Source organism: Ochotona princeps, chromosome 12, assembly GCF_030435755.1.
Source record: "Ochotona princeps isolate mOchPri1 chromosome 12, mOchPri1.hap1, whole genome shotgun sequence".
Lineage (NCBI taxonomy): Eukaryota > Metazoa > Chordata > Mammalia > Lagomorpha > Ochotonidae > Ochotona > Ochotona princeps.
In genome coordinates, this window is record NC_080843.1 from 63,880,495 (window position 1) to 63,900,086 (window position 19,592).

Sequence of the window (19,592 nt, forward strand, 5' to 3'; positions counted from 1 at the left end):
CAGATTTTACAAAAGTAATTTTTTCAATAATTTTAAACTATCTGAGAGTAACTGTCATCTACAATTAGCTATTATGAATTTAGTAAGGGCTATTCTCCCTTCAAGGGGGCACAAAAGAGGAAGGGAAAAGGAAGCAACTGGCTTCCCTCTGCTCTCCTGCTATCCTTTCCGTCTAACTTTAATTCTACCATTCTATGAAATAGTGGGACTAGATTACATATGTGCTGACCAAAAATAACCTCAAAATCAAATTAAGTGTTTTAATAAAGGCTGGTTACAGTGATAACCACTTCACAGGCTTCCCTAACCATATTTATTGATGGCTATTTATCAATCAGTAGTGTATTTTGTAGTGTGTTACTTCATCAGCTACCAAATAGCAGAACTATTATTTGCTCTTAGTAAAGAAAAAATTGAGATATTCCTGAGACAGAAACTTATACATTTCAGAGGTTACAAATCTCCATAACTTTTAAATTAAGAAAAAAACTAGGCACTAGTCAGATTGAATCAATTGGCCTAAGTATAACTAGCAAAACTGGGACAGAGAATCTACCCTTTCTTTGATAGTTTGGTACTGCCTCCCTAATACACCATTCCCAAAGTAATTCCATGTGGCAACTTTTAAATTTAACATACATCGCTATAATAATAAAAATGTTTTATTCAAGAAAAATGTCAGAATCTCTAACACACACACACCCTACCTGCCACTGGGGCAACAGGATAAGGATACTACTAAAAACAGTCCCTGTGAACTACATGCAGCTACTGCCCAGAACAAAGCTTTTGTGCACCATGTTAACCCATCAATACTGGGTTACTCCCTAAGGCGTCTTACAGTTGAGCCAAAACAATGACACATTTCTGAGTCAGTGTGCAATGTTGAAGGGGGGAGGAAAGTTCCAGGTAGAATCAAGCAGGGCTCTATTTGGCTAAGGGCAAAGGGTGTTCTCTCAATTCACAACAAGGCTTCAGGAACAAACTTTCATGCTTATGCTAGAACTCTGTCCAGGGCAGGACTTCCTGTTTAAGAAGGTATTTAATACTCAGATACATTTCTTATTCTTCATCCTTTTAATTTCTTGTCATCACATACAGCATCCTGTACTGCTGCCAGAGTTATCTTTCTAAAAGATTAGTATGATTACTTTTCTATGGAAAATTTTACTTTTCCATATTATTATGGGAGAGTATTATAATATGATTAAATAAAAATAGTAGATACGAAATTATATATATCATGATTACTCAGGTTAAAAAAAACTAGTTCCCACAAACAAGACTAAGAAAAGTATTAGAATGATAAAGGTATGAATGAACTTTCTCAAAATGTAAATGCTTTCACATTACGTTTTTGTTGCCATCCAAGCACCACCTGCATCTTGACTGCCCCTCACTATCCCTAAATACGATTCAGTTCTTGAATGTGAATCAAGGCTCCTGCAAGCTGGTTCCTAGCATCTCCAGGTCTATCTTCACCTGCTCCATGGACTCCTGACACAGGTGACTTTTCTGTGTTTCACTGGACTACAACTCTTCACAACAATGTACTGCTATCACTTCCACTCCAAAGAAGCTTTCCTCTCCGCTGTGTGGCAAAAGTTGACAATTTGCCATCCCTCAGCCACGAAAGAGGTAACATGAATTCTGAATATAAACAATTCAAACTATTACCCTGCCAGCACTTACCTCTTTTCCATCCCACCCCAGAACCCCTCACCTTGCTCCAAAGTCATGAGATGAGGAAGTGGTTTACTGTAATTTTCTCAGCATGGGAATTTCCTATTATAAAAAATTGCCTCCATAACCGGCAAAAACAGATAGTACACACGAATATATCTCTTGCTTTTAAAACACAGGTTCCCACTCATTCCAGCAGCTGGGCCAGATCTGACAAGCCCTGGGATGGGAGGTACGGCCCATTTGGCACTAGCTAAGGCAGAAAACCCTCTTCTGTTTTTTATTGTAGGTTTTCTATTCTAGAGCCACTGGTTATGATCAAGTTTGAAACCTGATGAACTGCTGAAAACTTTCTCTGTCAAAGTCTAGTCTAGATTTGGGACTTGGGGCCAGAACACTAGGTAATAATTAAAAATTACTTTGCTAGGCAATTCATTGTCTATTGCATGATTTGAAGCAGGTCTAAGAGCTAAAAGCCCCCTATCAACATGACACTTTCAGTCCATGTTACTTCTCCTTCTAAGTGAATTCACACTAGATTTGGGTTCACCAGTCGTAAAACAGAGGTTGTAGGTGTTGCATTAGTAACACTGTATAACAACGATCTCATCTCCTGTGGTAACATTCTATATGCACCAGGCATGACAAACTCAATCAGTCCACAGATTACTTCAAATTTCTTCTTTTCTAAATCTGATCTAATGGAAAGCTCAAAAGAAAACACTGATGATCAGGACTACTCCTATCAGTGTTTCTGTTGCTTATTATTAAGGAGAGCTTCAAAAGATGTGATGTTTAACATTTGTCCTCATAAATTAAATACTAAAACACACTGAAGCAATATTCCTTCCCATAAAACCAATTTTTAGAAAGCCTTTAACAGCTGGCCCTGGGCTAGCCAGGCTGCAGCCAGGAGTCCCCAGGGGGGACACAGGGATACTTGTTCTGCTGCATCCTAGGGTGAGCATTAGTAGTAACAAATAGCGCCACATTTCAAATTCACGTACTCAGTCAAGGCATAGGTGGTCCCCAGTGGCATCCAAACAGCTGAGTCAAATACAAGCCCAAAAAATTATCTTCCTGATACAATTTTTTTTTACTTTTGCTTGTTACTATCAGTACTGGAAGCAGTTCTTAACTCCAGAGCCAAAACTTCAAGTAGAGAGTGGTAATACATGAAGTAAACAGTCACAGTCATAACTTGCTCATAAATAATCTTATTTTTATAAGCTATCAAACATAATCACTATCAAGGAACATGGGGAACTTTGCAGGTGGCACTCTGATGAATTACATACGTCATTAAACTCTAACTGTGGCCATTTAGATCAGAAGCCCAACATGACTGAGAAGTATTGTACCATGGGAAATCTTTAAGCACAATGATGCTAAGTACAGATGATAAGACATGCTGCACTACCTACTGAACAGTGATATAAATCCCTGAGATAATACTGTTTGAAGCAATGGGATCTTTTTTATTGTTGTTTTATTTATCCCAAGAAACAAGCTATTCTGCAATGAAAAGAGCATGCCCTTGTTAAACTGTCTTAATGGTTTGCTGCTATGCTCAACCCCCACACTCATTAATATTTGCTAAATGTCCTGCACTGCAGAGACAACCATTCTTATAGTTTTCTGTTATCCAAAATTTGTCAGGCTGGACAGAGCTCACTGACAATTTTGGCCTACAGCAGGGATGGCAAACTGGTTCCATTATAGGTGCCAACATTGATGGAAATGGACTGCGGGAATTCTGTTTTAAGAAAGATAAGGGTTTGGTTGACCAAATATCATAAAAATCTAATATCTGTTTGGAAGTGGGGAATTCACGGCAAGTCTGTTTTCTAGATACTCAATGATAACCTTTTTTCCACGTTTTTGAAAGAACTGATCAGCTCTGACATATCGAATCTGATCAAAAACTAGAACTTCTGTGAAATTCCAAAATACGCAGCAATGATTTAGGACATAAAGATACAAAAATGAAATTTTACTTTTATTCAACATAATCTGTCCAGCTATTCTACATGTGATTATTCTCCAGTAATTTGCTATTATCACCATTCGTTCTGTGATGATGTCACTTTTTTAGTAATACTCTCAAGTTCACTAAAAATAAATTGCACCACATCAAAAGAATGCATATTTTTTAAAAAATATGTTCATGACTCTTTTCAGAAAGGTTACAATTAATGTTACCACAGTTAGTGTTCATTCATTCAACATATGAAGGGTACATATGTCTCTAGTATGCGATGGCGGGTTACAAAGTCTCTTTCCACGAAGGGAAACCAGGTGTTAGAAAGGGTACATAAACATATAATGGGAAAAACTAAAAACTGTGATAAATGCTATGGAAGAAAAAGGACTGCAATAGAGAGAGCAACATTTGGGGTAAGGTGTTGAAGGAAGGCTTCTCTAAGGAAACCAACTCACCACGGAAAGAACCCCCTCTGCATGTATAAGGGATGTGGGCAGAGACATTTTTCAGGCAGAAGGGTTAAGATGACTCTGAAGTAGGAAATGGTTTGGTTTACTCAAAAGGGTATTCCGGGGGCCCGGCAGCGTGGCCTAGCGGCTAGCAGCGTGGCCTAGCAGCTAAAGTCCTCGCCTTGAAAGCCCTGGGATCCCATATGGGCGCCGGTTCTAATCCCGGCAGCTCCACTTTCCATCCAGCTCCCTGCTTGTGGCCTGGGAAAGCAGTCAAGGACAGCCCAAAGCCTTGGGACCCTGCACCCGCGTGGGAGACCCGGAAGAGGTTCCTGGCATCAGATCGGATTGGCGCATACCAGCCCGTTGCGGCTCACTTGGGGAGTGAAACATCGGATGGAAGATCTTCCTCTCTGTCTCTCCTCCTCTCTGTGTATCCGGCTTTCCAATAACAATAAAATCTTTTTTAAAAAAAAAGGGTATTCCGGAGTACAGCATAATTCACAGGGGTAAGTGCAAGGAAGGTGACTGCAAAGATAGATGAAGGTCAGATAACACAGGGTTTAGCTTTTTATCCTACAGAATGAATTTCACAACAGATTTAAGTAGCGGAATGACATCTGTCAAAAACAACAGAAAGTCATGTGCAAAAATTGATACAGTCTCTTTAAGAGATTATTATTTCAACTGTAAGATGAGATAACCAAAACCAGCAAGATCTCAGCTAACGTGAGTTCACACATATTAGTCCTTTCATTCTGAGTCCCATGTAATAAAGCTGCAGTCTAAGGCAGGCAGCTGGGCTCAAGAGCCCATCCTTTTAACTAATGGATTACAATGGCAACTGACCATGTGACAGGAGAAAATTACATCTCCTACATACCACTCTATCACTCTGCTAGTGAAACTGGTGTCTAAAAATCTGTTTAATATGCGAACTATGTATGCACAGCTAATTTGTTATTTGTATCATTGTATTCTCACTTTGGTTAGTCTTCACATTTTTCTTAGCAACTATGATTATTCTTTTCTAGTATGTTTCAAAACTTTAATGTACTTTGCAAACAATTTTAATATTAATACTGGCATATATGTGATAGCACATTCAACAATGTACTTACTTACTTGAAAGGCAGACCTAGAGACAGAGACAGACAGATATTTCACCTGTTGGTTCACTCTCTAAATGGCTGTCACCACTAGGGCTGATCCATCCAAAGGCAGGAGCAAAGAGCCAGGAATTCCATGTCAGTCTCCCATGTGGGAAAGAGGGGGACCTAATCACTTAAGCCCTCCTAGGTCTCCTGGGGTGTGCATAAGCAAGAAACAGGAACCAGGAATGGAGCCAAGATCAGAACTCAGACATTCCGATATGGAATGTGGGCATCATAAGAGACATCTTAATTCACAGGAACATTTAATAGATCCACTCCAATAGTGTATTTTTTTTTTCTTTCTTTCTTTTTTTTTTTTTTAATTATTCTTGGAAAGCCGGATATACAGAGAGGAGGAGAGACAGAGAGGAAGATCTTCCGTCCGATGTTTCACTCCCCAAGTGAGCCGCAACGGGCCGATGCACGCCGATCCCAAGCCAGGAACCAGGAACCTCCTCCGGGTCTCCCACGCGGATGCAGGGTCCCAAAGTTTTGGGCCATCCTCGACTGCTTTCCCAGGCCACAAGCAGGGAGCTGGATGGGAAGTGGAGCTGCCGGGATTAGAACCGGCACCCATATGGGATCCCGGGGCGTTCAAGGTGAGGACTTTAGCCGCTAGGCCATGCCACAGGGCCCCAATGGTGTATTTTTCAATTGATGACATCTAACAGTTAAGAAAACACTTCTGCTTCTATTTCTAGTTTTATTTTGCCTTCAGGGAATATAATGCTGAATCATGCCTCTGTCAATATTGCTACTTTCCTATCTTCTAGTACACAACACATAAATTTTTGAAATGTTTACTGAAAAAAATACTATGCATACCCCTAAATACTATGGTACTATACTGCATTATATTGCTTTAGTCTATACTTTTTGTTTCTATGAAAAACTTGGTCAAAATCTGATAGAAAATTGCCAAGGCACATAATTACACATATATTAAATAGATCACAAGGTTTTTGCTATATTTCCACTGTTTTAATCCTTCCACTGGAAAATACGTTTTTGATATTTTGAAATGAAATATACTTAATCTGACGTGACAATAACTTCTTTTTCTGTATTCCAACAGGAGATGTTAGACTGGTAATTCTCCATCTCTCTTACCCCTTTGAGGAAAATGATGAGGTTGGACCCAGCACTGTGGTCTAGAGGCTAAAGTCCTCGCCTTGAACGCACCAGGATCCCATATGGGCGTCAGTTCTAATCCTGGCAGCTCCACTTCCCATCCAGCTCCCTGCCTGTTGCCTGGGAAAGCAGCTGAGGATGGCCCAAGGCCTTGGGACCCTGCACCAGCATGGGAGACCTGGAGCAAGTTCCTGGTTCCCGGCCATGGATTGGGGCAGCACTGGCCATTGCGATCACTTGGGGAGTGAATCATCAGACGGAAAATATTCCTCTCTGTCTCTCCTCCTTCTGTGTATCTGACTTTCCAATAAAAATAAAACAAATCTTAACAAAAAAGAAAATGATGAGGTTGCTCAGAATATGAGGAGTATAGCATGTGGTGTAGAATAAGGCTTTGGGGATGGCACTATAGCACAGCGGGTTAAAGTTACTACCTGAGGCATCCCACATGGAGGAGGTTTTGTGTCCCAGCTGTTTTACTTTTATGCCAGCTCCTTGATAATGGTCTGTGGAAACAAGTGAAAGATGGTCCAAGTGTTTGGGCCCTTGCTACCCACATGGCAGACCCATATGAACCTCCTGGTTTAAGTCTGGCTATTGTGGTCTTCTGGGAAGTAAATCAGCAGATGGAAGATTTCTGTGTCTTCCTTTCCTTGATTCTTTCAAGTAAATACATCTTACAAACCAACAGAAGTCTGAAAAGGGGAGGTCATCAGCTTTTAACTGTGTAACCCTGACCTGTGTTTCTTTGTCTACATAATGCAGATAAAAATAATTACAGTAACATTGCACAGATCAAATATAGTGCACATAAAAGGTTTAACATGATGCCCAAAGCACTATGTATATTAGAATGATACTAAAGCTATTACTGTAATCTGTTAACAATAACTCACCATCACACTAATTCTTAAATAATAACTTCTAGGGCAGTAGGTAAGAGTGGTAGAACATAGGCACACCTGGATGATGTTCCCAAGATAAATTTTCTAAAAATTTATTTAATTATTTGAAAGGCAGAGTTATTGAGAGAGAGGAAAAGAAAGAGAAACAAGAGAGATCTTTAATGCGCTGGTTCACTCCCCAAGTGGTTGCAAAAGCTGGGGCTGGGATCAAGTCAAAGCCAGGAGTAGGGAGCCTGGAACTTCACTCAGGTCTCCCACATGAATGGCAGGGACATAAATATTTGGCCCACGGTCCACTGTCTTTCTACGTACATGAGCAGGAAGTTGGTTAAGAAGCGGGGTAGCTATGACTTTAATTATTAGAACACTGAGGTGGCATTTGGGCACCCCAGGAGGCTAGCTTATGAGAGCCTCTGTTACGATCACTTTTATTTTATTATTCTTTCTACTTTAATTTTAAAATATTTATCTAATCCTGGATTTTGTAGATTATCTAAAAATTTAAAAACTATTAACAAGTGATACGGTAATCAAACATACCCATTCCCACTTAACTGTACCAGAGTAAAAGTCTTATAGGTGACTTTAATCAACCTTTCAAAGCACAATTAATACATATATTCTATCAACTATGCCAGAAATTAAAATCACTTTCCCAAAACTAATACAATCGTAACAGCAAAAGAAGATAAAGGCAACATAAACACAGATTACTAACCAATCTTTTGTGAATATAGATGAAAGGGAATCTAACAGTGACTGAAAATTTAAAAAAAGATTAGTTGGTCACACTAATGCAAAGACTGCTCAATATCAAAAACAAAATGAAACCTAAATACAATAATACATTATGAGAATAAAGGGGAAGAACCTTCTGATCATCTCCAGATCCAAGAAAAAAAGCATCTGTTAAAATCTATTCTTAATTTAGGAAAAACTAGGCATAAGACAGTATCTTTAACTTGCTCATCACTAAATTTTCACAGTAAACATCCTACACAACAGGAATTAAAGATACTATCAGAGTCATAACAAACAATTTCATCCCATGGACTCCAATTTACAGCTTCCACTGCAAATTTTAGTATTGTGACACTGGTGTCATATTTTCTTTCTTGCCAGTTTACACAAGAGTTTAGCTTTCTAGTTTTTGCAGTTGAAAGACACAATATAATGTGTTTGGTGAAAGAATCTGAAAACAGCAATCTCCCAAGGAGAAAACCATTGAGGAATTCTAGGCAAGAGAGTTACATGAGGGCCAGCATGGTGGATCAACACACTAATCTTCTGACTGTAGCACTGGCATCCCATATGGGATCTGGTCCTAGTCCTAGCTGCTCCATTTCCAATCATGCTCCCTGCTAATGGATTGGGCAAGCAGCAGAGCATGGCTCAAGTCCTTAGGCACTACACTCAAGCTGGATAACCAGAAGAAGCTCCTGGCCCCTGGCTGGAAATTGGATCAGCTCCAGCCATGGGGGCCATTTGGGGAGTGAACTAGTAGATGGAAGACCTGTCTTTCTTTCTCTTTGTAAATCTTCCTTTCAAATAAATAATAATAATAAAAACTTCAAAAAAAAATGAGTGACATGTGACTTATTTTCTACAGGATTTATTCTGATCAGAGATATGAACCCAAATAAAATAAGTAGGGAAGACTGATGGAGTTTTTGCAGTATTCTAGGTGGCCTGCATGAGGGGGAGTGATAGAAATTAATGAAGCACATGGCAATTAGTGGAGTCCAAGACATTGACCTGTGTAAAATGTGAGGTCAGCCTACTGCAGTGCAAATGGGCAAATATTAATGAATTGAAAATGTGACAATGTACCAGTGTACATCATGATGCCCATGCCCTGGCAACTGAATTCTAGAATCTCCTTGTTAGTTGGCACTTGATCAACCGTTCTAATTCATGGATATTGGGCTGTGATTATTTCAGAATCCCTGCCAAACTTACTCTTTTATCTATCATATCCTCTTCCTAAAGCCTCTTCTCCACAAAATTAAAAATTCCAGTTCACTACTCTTCGTGAAAGTCACTGAGTGGCTGATGAGACCAAACGCCAACTGTACTACATTCAAATTGGAGTTAGTTAGTTGTTTTCTTCTACGCAAGACACAGAGACAGAGATATATCCAGGCACTGGATCTTTCCCCAAATGCTCACAAAAGATATGAGTGGGCTAGCATAAGATCTGGAAGCCAAAATTTCAATCTGGGCCTCGCACAAAAGTGGTAAGAGACAGACCAGTTGAGCTATGTTCTGCTGCCTCCCATGATGCATTAGCAAAAGTTGCATCAGAAACAGTAACTGGGACTCAGACAGGGCACTCCAATATGTGTGTTTTTAGTGGCAGCTTAACTTGCTGTATGGCACACTTGCCTCTGAGATATATTTCAGAAGATAGACTCTGTTAATTCATCCAATAAGTTATCTCTCATGCACCTAATATCTACAATGACAAAGCAGAAAACAAAACAAAGTTTTCCACTCCTAAGGCAACTTGATGATGGATTAGAAATGTATTTAATAAATATTTATTATGTGCCATGGTCCTAATGTTTGATATGAATTTCTACTAAAAAGAAAGTTACAGATCTGGCCCCTTTTAAAGATGAGGCTGCATTGGAGAGCGTAGCCTTTCCCAATGCAGCACACTGAAGTCAAAGACCAAGATTCAATAAACCCCAGGCACATTTTTACAGGGGCTTAATTTCTCTTCATCAGCTTATGATGATGGAAAACCTCTACTCAAGATTAAATAACCCGAATTTCTTATGCCTCCTTATTTTTCCTCTCAGCGTTTCCTCAAACCCACATTAACAACAGTTTGTGTTAATCAAGGGGGTGGTGGGACTGGGGATGGGTAGGAGGCACGGAAGCACAAGACCAAAGAGAGGACACAAAGGATGACTGCTATGGATTCCAAAAACTGACTCTACCTTCTAAGAGTTACAGCTGTGTAGCAGTGTCTGTCCCAGGAAGACAGAAAATTAATCACACTGGAAACATTGAAGCTGGTTATTTACTGCAGCTGTTACACTAAAAGCATGGGAATGGCCACTCTGGCCACTCGGAAGACAAACAGTAATGTTAGGCTCTGTAAGTCTTTGAAACTAGGAAAACATGACTTAATTTGAAAATATACAAAGATGATCATATAAACAGACTTCTGCTTAAAGAGTTAAAAGCCTAACCACCTTCTGTAATTTTTCAAGTAGTTACCTTCAGCTGTACTGACCTGAATTATAGGCCTCCTTGTGATTTGGAAAGACTGGAAATTCAAAATTGAGACTAACTTTAGAGATTCAGACAATCCAGGTTAGAAAACAGCTGGTAGTACTCAGATTACATGCTCATTAGAGTATTACTCTTAAGGTATGGTAAAAATATGGATGCAAATTACATAGGAAATAAATAAAAATGGACACATATCATTATAACAACGTGACTGTTGCACAAAGGAAAATAAATTTCAGTTTTACTGGTTTGGTTATGGACAGGAAAAGTTAAATTTTTTTTTCTGCAGTGAATTAAAAGACCATCACTGATTTTACATATAATCATAAATGAGCAAACTCTGAGTTTTACCATATCTAAAAATATTCCTTTGTGGTGATATATTTCCAGAAATTTATATAACACCTTGAACTTTTGGATTGAACTAATTTTGAAATATGACTAGCTGCTTGTGTTTATTCTTATAAAACTTTCACTCTTGCCCTCTTGCATAATCATTTACCATTAGCTTATATCCAGGAAAGAGATAAGGCTGTTAACAAAATTCATGGGCCTATTGGGCACAAATGACTTAAAATAGGCTTAGATAATCACCACAGTTGAAAATAAGAGAAAATCTAATCTAATCTATCTTATATTTAAAAATTAAATAGCTTCTTAATCTTCAGAGACCTGGAAAATAATACTCAATTATTAGAAAATTTGATTAGAGTATTAATTTTTATGTACTGTCACAATTTTATCCAAAGACTTCTGCATTCCTCTTTGGAAAACCATCTCTTCGTAGCTACCCTTCAAATAAAACAAAGCAATCTTGAAAAAAAAGTTCTAACACTATGCAATTTTATGCTATTTAGACACTTGACTAAGATTCAGAATTCTGAATAAGTACAAGTAACATACAAACCATCTCACATTTTTATTATCAACTTGCAACCTGCCTATATAAACACGTGCTACTTGTAGCCATTATATTTAGTAAAACAAATGGGGCCACTTTTTATTATTTATAAATTAACAGAGCAGCCCTTCATGCAAGCTTAATTTCAAAATTACACAAAGGTATAAATGGCATTTATCAAGAAACCAAGCCGATAATCTACAATCAATTTGTGTAGTAAGAGAAAACTGTCCAACTAGTCACTTAAGTAAATATATTGTAGAATAAGTAATATATTTATAACATTAATTTAAATTAATGCAAACTAAAGATTAATCAGATGTTAAGAAGTCCATACTTTATAATGGATATAATCTTACTGTTTTATTTTGATGAACAGTTAATTTATGCAATCTCTAAAATTCCCATTAGATAAAGTAAATCTGATGCAATGAGCAATAATCAAACCTGACAATTAACAAAGTATTTTTCTTCCAGAAAGTTCTGTGAAGAACCAAACTTATGTGGCCAATGTTGTGGTGCAGCAATGTAAGAGCTTTCTGCAACACCAGCATTCCACATGGCATGGAAACAAGGAAAGAAAGAAGGAAAGGAGGAGGGAATGAGAAGAATCAAACTTACTGTATCCCTAACACTTACTTCAAGGAAGCGATAATTCAAAGTGCATGAGGCAAGAACAGGGGCTAGACCGACCGCAGGCTCTTTTCTCCCATCCTTTGTGGTTTTGCCATTTTCAGCAAATGGATAACCTAACGTTCCTTTCTGTTATGCTTTTCTTTGCTCAAGAATTTACTGGCATCTATTTTTAGATAGGAAGTTCTTGTATGGTTCCCCACCCCCCGCAAAATAACCATGATTCTGTAACCAATTTTCACTAAAACCACACTAAATATTATGGATAAATTTAAATAGTACACTAAACATGCATTTTGCTCAGTTTATAAGCCCAAATGGAAACACATTTTTTTTACTAGAGTGTAACAATAATGTATATTAACTACTACATTAGGTAATTGGAAGGATATTAAATAAAATGAAACTTCTAAATCGTACCAGCCACACACAATCTTAGAAAAGATATCCTCCAGGAGTTACTGCTATTCAAAGCAATTATCAGTGGCAAGCAGTTTGCAAGAAATTTTAATCTGCTTACATAAATGTGGAGCTAAATATTTTCCAAAGATTGGAATTCAAGTTTTTTTCCTTGATGTTCTTCTTTTACTAACTGTAGCAAATATCATCTAGGAAAAAATTAGTGCTGTGGCTTTCAAATTTTTTTGAAGCACAACCAACTGGGGGAAAAACATTCAATATGATATGAAAATAATAACATATGAACATGTGTAACGGAATATAAGTATTATGAAACAATAACTGCCCTTAATTTATTCAATACACTCAAATCTCCTGTATTCCACAAGTATTTCATTAAAGAAAAAACAAAACAAACATTGCTTGTACCACATGAGTCCTGGATGCCCTTACGATTGCAATGTAAGGAAACACTGGTGCAGAGAAAACTTCAGCAACCCAGTTCCACTACAGTGCTGAGTAACGACATCATGCTATCCAACCTCTCTGCTTCTGTCTCTCTATTTATGTAAGTTGCATATATAGTAAGAAAATGTATGTCTAACAAAAACAAAACACCATAACTATAAACAAATCTTAGCATCCATCAGCAAAAGTAACAAACCAGACAATTTTTCATTTTCCCAACATGATTCCAACAGGTCGTGAAGCATGGATTTGGCTCAGTGCTTAAGAAGTTACTGAGGATGACTGCATTCCCTTTAAAAGCACCTGGGTTCAAGTCCCAGCACCCCTTTCTGCTTATGCACCCTGGAAGGCAGTAGATTATGGCTCAAATAGTTAGGTCCCTGCCATCCATGGGAGAGAACTGGATAATGGTTCCTGGCTTGGGCCAGACAATGCCCACTGTTGCTCTGTCCTAGACAATGAACCAAACATATGCAACACCTCTGTGTCTGTTCTCTCTGCCTATCAAATAGTCATAAACAATCAAGGCATTAAGAAAATAATCAGGGCAGTCACTTAGGCACAGGGAATTAATCACCCACTGCTTGAGATGCCAGCATCCCACACTGCAGTGCTAGTTTGAGTCCTGTTGGTATTACTTCTGACTTGGTTCTCTAATACTGCGCCGGAGAAGGCAATGGATGATGTCCCAAGTACCTGCACCGTCACTCACGTGGGAGATGGGAATCTTGGCTTGAGCCTGCCTGGGCCCTGGCTGTTGCAGCCATTTGGGGGGCATGAACCATGTATGCAAGATCTCTATTTTCCGTCTCTCTCTAGACATTTGGGGGAGTAAAACCATGGATGGAGGGTTTCTGTCTTTCCTCTTTCAAATAGATGAATAAATAAAAGGAATTAGATTCACAATGCCATCAACAACTGATCAGGCTACCCTCAATACATCGTTAGATTCTCTGATAAAGTTGAGTCCTATGAAATTTGACTTTTACTCCACAGTTCAAGATTTTTATATTATTTAGTAGCTAAAAAACTAACACATTTTTCACCAGCAGAAGCTGAAACCCCAGCAAATAATTCCAAGATAGCGGGTACAATTAAAATAAATTACAGGACAAAAGCAGTTTCAATGGCTCAACAGGCTAATCTCCCACCTGTAGCATTGGCATCCCATGTGGGCACCAACTCCTGACCTGGATGCTCCAATTCCCACTCAGCTCTCTGTTATGTCCCTGGGAAAGCAGAGAAAGGCCCAAAGCCTTGGTACCCACATCTGTGTGGGAGACCCAAAAGAAGCTCCTGGCTCTTGGCTTTGGATCAGCTAAGGAAAGACAGTCTCTATGTCTCTCCTTGTCTCTCTGTTGCTCCTCTCTGTAAATCTGCCTTTCCAACAAAAATAAATATTTTTAAAAGTTTCAGATTTAAAAAACAAAAGCCAGGTTAAACTGTGAAATAACTGTACCTAGCATATTTTAGATGTGCTCCTGCAGTAGCCTATATTTCACTATTACATATCACTGTTACTATTACATTTCACTATTACATATTACTATATTACACTAACACAGCCCGACCAGGATATCTTTGACAGAAATCTATCTTTAGAGTCTAATTTTTCAGAAATGTTTACAATGACATAAAAAAATCAATTTGCAATTAGTTTAGGTCAGGAGTAACCAGAAGAAGCTGCAACAGTTGTCAGAGCTCTCTAATTTTTAAAATTTTCTCTTCAGCAGCTGTCCTTAGACATCAGAACTCGAGGTTCTTTGGCCTTTATACGGAAGGCCTGGCACCACTGGCCATCAGGATACCCGGTCGAAGGCCTCAGGACAAGAGCTAACGCCGTCAGCTCGCTTTCCTCAGGCGCTGCCTCAATCAGCCATGCGGCCAGTTCCCTTGATGCTATAGCACATTGTAGAACTTCTCAGCATCTACAACTGTGTAAGCCAATTCCTCCAAGAAATTTGTAGTGTGTGTATCAATTTATCTATCTGTTCATTTGTTTGTCAATTGTATCTTACATGGTTGTCTCTGAAGAACTTCAACACACCTAGTCAACAAACATCAATGGTATATAGACCAGTTACATAACTACTAATCTACTTTTAATTAATTTTCTTAGAACAAACATAATTCTTAAATACTGATTTAAAAATAATCCATTCCTAACATCTAACATTAATATTAGACTACAGTCAAAATTTTTAACAAAAAGCATAAAACACAATCATTGATGAATGCTGTTAAAAACTGAAAGACTATCGTACCCTGGAACTATGGTCTGGTAAAAGATTGGTCAGTTACATGTAAAGCAAAAGTTGAATAGAGTTGTAGCTTACAACAAGCAGGTATTTCCACCTTGCCTGCAATTCACAATAATTTTCACACAAGGAACCTAAAGATGTTTTGGGATAAAATGAAGGTTGGCAGAACTATTATGGTGTCTCAGTGTTAACACTAAGAGCAAAAAAAAAAAAGAGGGAATAAGTGACAAGAATAACAGAATAAATGAAATGGGAAAGGGTAACCATACAGTTCATCAAGTAGAAAAAAAATTCTAGATATGAAGAAATGATGAAGATCAATAGATCAGCATCATTTGTTGAACAACCTGTGAACTGAATTCTTCTAGGGAGTAATATGAAAGCCAACTGTGAAATGATTTATAAGGATTAAAATGAGAGAATTTAAAATTTAAAATATGAACGGAAAAGCAATTTATATATGTAATTTTTCTGTGGTAGGTCATAACAGATAATATAAAAGAGAAACAGAACAAGGAGTGTGTATGTTTACATGAGGAAATAATAGAAATAATCTAAGACTCTAAATTTGGGAATTATTTACTTCATGCTAAAGTGAGCTGGTTCATTCTTTAAGCAAACATAAGTAGCACTATATATGCATTGGCTATTTTTGGAGTGTATCTTGCTAGGCACTGGAAGGGATACAAACAAATTAAACCACAGTTGTTGCCTTCAAGTTCTTATAATCAAATAAATTACATTATCAAAACTAGTAAGCACCCCTGAGTAGTTCAGGGTAACTAATTTTGGTTATAAAAATTTTCATTTCAAGCTAGCATGGCTAGTAAGAATTTGTAGATGAGGCAGCATGAGGAAAACCCTGGAAGATAAACAGAATTCCCTACAATGGAAATGAAAGGCAAAAGGGATACAAACATCAAGGCAGCATCTGGATTGTCAGAAAAATAAGTTTAAAAGAAAATGAGCATGGAGTCTAGATTTTACTGCTTCAGGCTTTATTCGGATTTACAGATAATGGCAGTGTGCTTCAAATATTAATTTAGCTCAGCATTTTTCCTTGAAAAGCAAAAATTTCTAGAATTGAAAAAAAAATCATCAATTCTTCTTACAGGCCAGACCGAGTGGCAGAGCATCAGTGCTTAGTCACAACACAGGCACTGGTGGTGAAAATGTTCACACCCCCAGATAGAGCGTTTGAACTCTACCCAAAAGGAAGAGTTCAGACATCACTGACACATCCAAACAAGGCTTCTACACACCGAAAAATCAAATGCAATTTCTCTGATTCATATACCTTCTTATCTGCACAGGTTCAGAAAAAACACTAAACTAAATGCAATCAGGCTAATGGACTTCAATTTTCTCTTTATTAATGAATCATTTAAACTTATTTTCCCTTGTTCATTTTTTTTTATTTTGATAAAATGCACATTTCAGTGTCTACAAGAAAAATTCAGCATCTTAACAATTTTCAATGTACAGTTCAGTGGTATTAAACAGTCACAATGTTACACAACTATCACTACCACCCATCTGCACAACTCTTTATTCTGTAAAAATGAAACTCTGAACCCTTTGATGTAATGAATCCCAGGAATGAGGACTGTCCAGCCCACAGGCTATAGATGCCCCGGCCTGTGAATCATTCAGTCTGGCCCTGTCAAGGCAATCACAGACTTAATTTTTAAGTTGCTAATTCTGCATGGACTGTGAATGATGCTACAAATATCCATTCAGCCCTGACAGAACAAAGGTTCCCCATCCTGCACTAAACAATAACTCTGTACAATACTCTTACCTCTGCTCTAGCATCTTTCTGGTTTCCATCTTTGTTGATTCTGACTGTTCCCAGTATCTCATATAACTGGAATCACACAGCAGAATGTCCTCAAGGTTCATCCATATTGGAGAATGTTGTCAGGATTTCCCGACACGTGTGTGTATCACTGCTCTGTTGACCTACTCATACACCAATAGATGCTAGAGTGCTTCCACGCTCTGTGCTATGACAAACAATGCTTCTTAAACAAGGATGTACAGTATCTCTTTGGGACTCTGCTTTGAATTCTGTGACGTTTACACCCAGAAATGGAATTGCTACTAAATCTATTTTCTTTCAAGTTTTAGAGGAAGAGTCAAGTTGTTTTCCGTTAACAGTTGTACTATTTTATATTCTCATCAACAAGACAAAAACGGTACTGTTTTAGGCCCCAAGTGTAGGCAATGGCCTATGTTGTACTGTACCTAAGCAAGTGTTACACTGCTGGAAAAAAGCAGTTAATAGCTGGCAGGCATCCTGGACCTGGTTAATGCCAAATTTGTGCTAACTATATCAGTGTGTAAGCATAGTTGCTTATTTTATTTATTTATTTGTTTGTTTATTTATTTATTTATTTATTTAAAGATATGTGGGGGATAGATGCTGGCAAACCAACAGACGTGGTCTGGGGACCCATACATAAGTGTGTGGGGGTCCAGGGTACAATGGTACTTTTAGGAAGTCTTATCCACTTAGTATGAAGTTTCATGTGGTAAGTCAATACCTCAATCAAACAGTGAAATGCATAGCATGAGATATATATGTTGTTCAGTTAAGGTCAATATCACCACATTCTACCTAAACTTGACTGAAAATAAGCAAAGACTACAATGAATAACTAAAATTTGTTCTGACTCAGTAAATATCTCATTTGAAAATAGTAATAAATACCTGATAAGATGGGATGACAAAACTTACGTGCATAGCTTCTGACAATATTATTGAGTAAACATAGCATACTAATGTATTTGCATTAGTGTCACAAGTAAAAATTATAGTTGTTAATATAAATAGTCCAAAATTTAATGTTTAGATGGCAGGAAAGTACTCATTGTATTAAAACAACTTATTCCTTCAGAACTAAAAAATGTAGGCAATAGGCACCGGAATTAGTACTTAGCTTAGAAGCACAGGGTCTCATTTTAATAACTCTTGGTTTAGTGAATCTTGTGCCTGAGATAGACAGAATGATTAAATGCTTAAAAGAGCCATTAGAAACACACACTGGAGTTATTAGAATAGGAGGCAGCACTAGACATTACACTTGGAGAATGCCTCAGAAAGACTAACACACAGCAGTGACATATCAAGATGTTTACAACAGTGGAGTGGTTTGGTTCATTAAGAGGATTATTTTTATTAACGGCTATTTAGAATGGCCAAAATATGGTAACAACACATAGTAACCACTTGTAAAAATGATGCATTATCTTTAAATCATATACAAACACTCAACTATACTTAGGGTACACTGATCCCCAAGTATTCAAGTATTCTATTCTTGACACATATTTGAGACTTCCAAAACGACCCTTACACTATATTTTTTCTATGTTTAAGCCACATCACAAAAGACCTTTACCAAAAGATAAAAACAAGTCAAACTTCATATTTATTTTCATTATTGAAGTTAATACTAATGTGAGCAATTCAAGTTACTGGCTAATAAAACCAGTCTATATTTAACTTAAGAGTCTATATATAAATAATTTTCTTCTAATTTTCCCTTCTAGGGGAAAAATAATCTTTAGCATCAAGCTGGACTCCTTTAGTAATTATAAAAAAAATCGTATAGCTCAAAAGTAAAAATGCCTTTCCTCAACTAACTTCTAAAGGTCAAATTTTTTGTTTCATTAAAAGCCAAAGGATTTGTTGTATTTTCTATAAATCCTTTGTTAGTAATACAGTCTAATTCCACTAACAATAGAGCTTGCAGAAGGAAAATATTTCAGCTATATTCTTGCTATGTTACTAGTTCCAACTTAAATGCTTTGTAGGTATGAGGACTGAAGATACTAAATGTACTTTAAGGCAAATTCTTAAAGCAGATGAAAGGAATAGGGGCTGATATACGGCTCAGAGTTAAGCAGCTGTCTGCCATGCTGGCATCCCATACGGTTGCCAATTTGAGTCCTATCTGTTCCAGAAGACAACCACAGTGTCTGGGCCCCCAAATACCCGTGTGGGAGTCCTGCATGAAGCTCCCGGGTTTGGTCTGACTCAGCTGTTGTGGCCATTGGGAAGTGAACTAGTGGATGACACCTGCCCCAGCCTCTCCATAATTCTTTTAAACTGACAAACAAGAAAAAGAAAGAGAAGAAAGAGCAGGAAGAGAAGAGAAGAGAAGAGAAGAGAAGAGAAGAGAAGAGAAGAGAAGAGAAGAGAAGAGAAGAGAAGAGAAGAGAAGAGAAGAGAAGAGAAGAGAAGAGAAGAGAAGAGAAGAGAAGAGAAGAGAGAAAGAAAATGAACAAGCAAACTAGAAAATGTGTCACTGAAACAGCTTCTTTGAAGACCAACCCACAGAAGCTTGGAAAGAACGTTTTGTGTAAAGGTTAAGTT

The 19,592-nt window shown here is 37.8% G+C and overlaps 1 protein-coding gene across 6 annotated transcripts in view; it reads right to left on the reverse strand.

The window, feature by feature from the left end:
- CDK8 (cyclin dependent kinase 8) overlaps nt 1–19,592 on the reverse strand; it is a 99,285-nt gene that overhangs the window by 23,851 nt on the left and 55,842 nt on the right. The gene's annotated exons all lie outside the window — the stretch shown is intronic.